We start from the raw sequence: 5,277 nt of genomic DNA, 5'->3' as shown, positions 1-5,277 counted from the left end.
CTCTACTCAAATACTACAACTTTGCTTAAAGTTTCACTGCCATGCAAAGTCTCTATGACATAGTTCAAACTAGGTCAAACATAGTACTTTAAAGTGATGACATACACCATATCAATGACTTAGAGACTAAACTCGACTTAGCCATGAATACCAAAGTTGTTCCTTATGCTATTCTAAACATGTTTAAAGCATTCACATGGTTCCACACACATTCCATACTTTGATTCCATGAAAACCCTAACTTAAGTAATGTAATTAAGTAACACACATGAAATATAAGCTAACAAAGGTATAGCAATTGAGATGCTCATGCACATGCATGCTCATGGAAGCTTATGATCATGCAATGTCAAGGTTAAATGCATGCTTAACACCGAGGGTGCTACAAGTGGCGCCGGTGCTGCGGGTACGGCGCGGTCAGCAGCAAGGCTCGGGCGCGCGGGCATGGAAGGAGCGGCGAAGGAGCAGCCGGTTCGGCGTGGGCCATGGGTCTCGCACGCACGCTCGTGGAGCTAGCGACGGCGGCGCAGCCCAGGCGAGGGCTCGCGCGAGGCAGCAGGGAGCAAGGAGCAGGGAGCACCGACGCTGTGGGTGCTCGCCATGGCGAGTGCTGGCATGGCAGTGGCAAGCAGAGGGAGGGAGTCGAGCGTGGGACAATGCGGCTCGGTATGCATGCGAGGGAGAGAGGCACAAGGATGGTGGCCCGGTGACGGCGCTCCTAGGGCTGGGGCGTTTCCTCCTCGGCACAGTAGGAAAGGAGAGGGGGGGAGCAGCGCTCGGCTCGGCTCGAAAGAGCAAGCAGGAACAGAGGCAGAGAGGGCAGAGAAGAACGACGCAGAGAAGAAAAAGATGAGGAGACTTGAGCGAGTTCGCCCGAGCATGTGGTCTGGTCGGCGAATCAGAAAAGGACTGGATGGTGCAGCAACGATGCTCTGCTTCACGACAAGAATAGAGAAACTTGATTTGAGCGAAGCAGGTGAGCAGCGGAGCTGGATGGCTTTGTCGATGTTTTACCACCGATAGCCTACCACGGGGGTACCCAGGACAGTTGTTCGGGCTTCGGCGAATAGCAGAATTCGGCGGTTACGCAAAGAGACTCATGATTTATACTGGTTCAGGCCCTCGACTTGGTCGAGTAATAACCTTACGTCCAGTTTTGGCGTTAGCCTGTTTGCGTTGTATTGCTTTGAGTATCGGGTATGCGTTCTCTCTTTACAATGGGTACCCTCACCAACCCTTTATAGTCCAGGCACTGAGAGGCATTTGTTTGTGTCCTATTCGGATACAAGGTTAGAATCCTAAGCTACGCTTCGGGCGCCTTTTCTTGTATAGTTTGAGTTGGAGTTTCGGTTTTGCACGTTGCTTTGCTCCGCGTTCTTCTTGGCGATTGGGCTGTAGGCCTTGTTACCAAGGCCTACCTCCCTATAGTATGGTCTATGGGGGGCCCGTAGGGTTCCCCATCGACAAGCCCCCGAGCATTTCATGATTGAGCTTCAAGGGCCGAGTTGTTGTAGTCTTGATCCGGGTCCTTCTTGAAGTGAAATCTTGAGATGGTCTTCTTTGATTCTTCTTTTGGCTGATGTGCACTTTTGCTTGATGTCCTCCGAGTTCTTTTTCCTTTGAGTGCAGCGAGTGCAATTTTGCAAAAATTGCACTCATTGAGTGTAGCCCCCGAGCCTCTTGTTTTTTGGTACAAATAGCTGGAGGGTCAAAAAATTTGAAAATATGTTTTTCTGTGGTAGGTACTTGCAGCCCCCAAGCCTTCTCCGGGTTCTTTTCTATTTAAAAGAAGCTAGAAGAAGGGTCTTGATTTGTACTCCTTTGATCTTTGTCTTTTGCTGGTCACAGATGGGTCTTGTATAGCCATGAGTGAGCGTCTTCTTTTACTTTTTATCAGGAATCTTGCTTTTGGGTACTATTCGCCTTTGTTGCTTTGCTCTTTTGTTCTTTTCCTCTTTCTTTCTTGTGATCTTTAGCCTTGTTTACCTCTGGTTTGCTATAAATACCTTCTTTGCTGGTTGTGGTTTTTCCTCGAGTAGGAAATTTCTTCTTCAATTCTTTCTTCATTCGTAGATAAGCTGGTGTGTGAGGTTGAGCAGCCCTCGGGCTTATGCTTGCTTGGAAATGAACATGCTGCTCTATCTGTTCTTCTACGTTTGGGCTGCCGCTACTGCCGCCACTGGGTTCCATGTTGCAATATTTAAGAATCTTGTCTCTATCTTATGTCTGAGTTTATCCGGTCTTGTTTGGCCGTCTGTAACCTTTGTATTTGTCTTCGATCAATGAGATGTATAATTTTTCTCTGTCCGAGTTATTTTTTGACTGTAATCCTTTGACATTGTAATTTTGTATGTGATCCTTCATACATCTCCGAGTTATTTATTCGGTTACTTATTGCTGTTGTCCTTCTGGTTGTTGGAGAATTCAATGTGTCTTCACGGGTTGTATTGCTGCTGTGGAATATTCTGTTGGATATGCTTTATCTTGTACTGTGGCTGTTCTGGGTATGTACTATTCCTTCATGATGGTCTAGTCACATCTGATTTTTTACTGAAGTCCTGGCTCTACAGTGGTTCACATAGTTGTCCTTTTGGAGTTCTTTTTTCTTCCATGAGTCTGGCATATGTCATCTGAGTTGAGCTATAAATATGGCCTATTGCTAATACCCTGCTTTGCAGTTTCTTCTTCTTCTTTTTGTAGTCATGGATATTATAGTTTGGGAGCTTGACGAGCCCTAGGCCTATTCTCTTTCTTCTATTTTCTTCTACTAGTAAATGGTGTAGGTCTTGTGATAGAGACTAGTAGCAGGCTAGTCTTGAGGTGGTATTTAGCTGTAAGGGATATTGAGGCAAATGGTGTAGGACTTGTGATGTGAGTGATGCATGTTGCGTTGCCTCATCTTCCAGTGCCTGCCCTTTCTTTTTTGTTCTTCTTACAGTGATGATTGGCGCATGTTCTGGCTTGTTCTTTGACAGTCCATTGTAGATCAGCCATTATTCATTCTTTTGCTATGCCATTTAGGTTCAGTCCAATACATATCAACACGTGTTGAGAGATGGTGCTGGGTTCTTCCATATTGACGTGGTTGTCGTTGTCAATCTTGGATGACTTGTGGGTGCGTTCTCTGTCACCTATAGCAATCTTGGATGTGCGCCTTTCCTTTGGAGAAAAGTATGTTCGAGTTGTTTTATCCTGCCTGGTAATATTGAATCTTGGTTCGAGGGTTGCAACCTCGTGCTGAATGATTTTCTTTGCTTTCTTCATCGAATTCATCAGATCTTGTATTCTGTTGCAATCTCAATGTATCCTTGATGAAATGAAAAAAATATTCCTTTCTGCTCTATGACCGAGCTATTTATTGATGTGGCCAAGCTCTTTTGTATGTTTGTACTATGGTGTTTTGTCATGACTGACTTGTTGCATCCTTCTTTCCTGGTTGCCTCCTTGTGAATGTGTTAATTCGTCATGTATCCGTTATAGTCTGAACGGACCGTTGCCTTTTCATTTTGTGTGCACGGTAATTATGGAACGGTAACTTTGAAGGGCCTCTTCGGGCAATCTACGTGATTTTGGGCCTCGTGGGCCGCATATTTTTCTTGTATAAAGATAACTGCTTTGTTACTGTTGGCTTAACTTGCCTTTGCAGTAAAAAAATTCCCCAATCTCAGCCAAAACCCTAGCTCCATTGTGCCTTCGATCTCCTGCTATTTCCGTCCAAATCTTGTCTTTGTTTTTCTGAGATGGTGGCAAAGAACAAGAGCAAGAATAAGGGCAAATCTTTTGACGAGGAGGCATCGCTCAAGGTGATCGAGAACATCAAATTTGTTGCGATGCGGAAAATGCAGAGGCAACTCCCCAAGCCGTCGACTTTAGAGGCGGAGTTGGATCTGCTTGTTGCTCATGGCCTTCTTCAGGAGAAATGTCTCTCTAATTTCTCTGGTCCTGGTGAGCACGATGTCCCTTCTCCCACTCCAAATCAATCTGTTCTTTTTGTTCCTTTTGTGCGGGCGGGGCTCTGTTATCCCCCGTCCGATTTCTTGCTTGAGTTTCTTGGATCCTATGGGATTCAAATTGTTGACACTATTTTTTGCACGTGTCAAAATGATCGGAGTGGACTAATCAGCAAGGAGGAAGTTACTGTATACTTTGATAGCCGATGAAAGCCAGCTTGTAAAGATGGTTGCCGATAGCTGGTGATGGTCGATGGAAAGGTTGATTTAGACTCGGGCGTTGCCGATGAGGTTGGAGGTGTCATTGTCGATGCCGATGAAGGAAGACTTGAGGACTACTGCCGATGAAACAAGGAGTATGCCGATGAGGGAAGACTTGAAGACTATTGCCGATGAAACAGGGGGTATGCCGATGGGAAGGAGGACGGTGAGATTTCCATCGTAATTGAGGCGGACAGGGAAATAGATAGGAGTTGATTTCCTTTTCTATATTTGTTAGAGTATGATTCATATAAGAGTCACGTGTTTCCTTAGATATGGGCTTGGTGTCCTAGTTGTGTTTGGTTGTGTCTCTTTAGATCAGGGTATAAATATGGAGTGAGGGGCAATGTAATTGGATATATCAATCAATATCAAAACCAATTTTTACTCCTATTTGCATCTACTTACTTTTCGGCGACGTCGTCAATTTGCATTATTTTCTTTTTACGAGTTCTCATTGATTCGGCGAGCTGCATCGCTTCAGTGCGACCTTCGGCGATCCTTGAGTTCCGTGTGAGTACCTCTTGGCCGTGACTTCCGGGCGTATTGCTGTTGTCAGGACCAAAGTGCTCGTATCTTCATCCTCGTCGATTAACAGGTCAAATCGACTGGCACGCCTTAGATATCGATTCGGGTATTAGCCCTTTGTGTTTGCAGATCCACTTTTGCATCAACAAGTTTTTTGGCACGCCTGGTGGGACAAATTAATCCTATCAGTATGTTCAATTCCGAGATCGATGCGGGGAACATTATCGCGGTATCAGAAGAAGATCTTAAGGAAGAGCAGAGGCAGGCTATGGAAAAGGCTGTAGAAGAATACAGGCAGCTGTGTCTGAAATCGTTTAGCCTGAACAAGAGTGGACAAGTCATCTAGAAGCAAGATTTGCCGTTGCCTCGGCAGGTTACCTTTGACTCCAATCCTGGTAAACTTCAGGAGATGGTTAATTCTGCAGTAAATCATGCTTTGATTAATCATTCCAATGTGCTGTCCAATACTGTTCATAATGCTGTGGTTCGAACTCTCAAGGAAGGACAAGCGTCATCGCATTACGTTGGACCTGCCTAT

The sequence above is a fragment of the Miscanthus floridulus genome, chromosome 2 (genome assembly GCF_019320115.1).
Source record: "Miscanthus floridulus cultivar M001 chromosome 2, ASM1932011v1, whole genome shotgun sequence".
Classification (NCBI taxonomy): Eukaryota; Viridiplantae; Streptophyta; class Magnoliopsida; order Poales; family Poaceae; genus Miscanthus; species Miscanthus floridulus.
Note: the sequence above shows the minus strand (reverse complement) of the source record.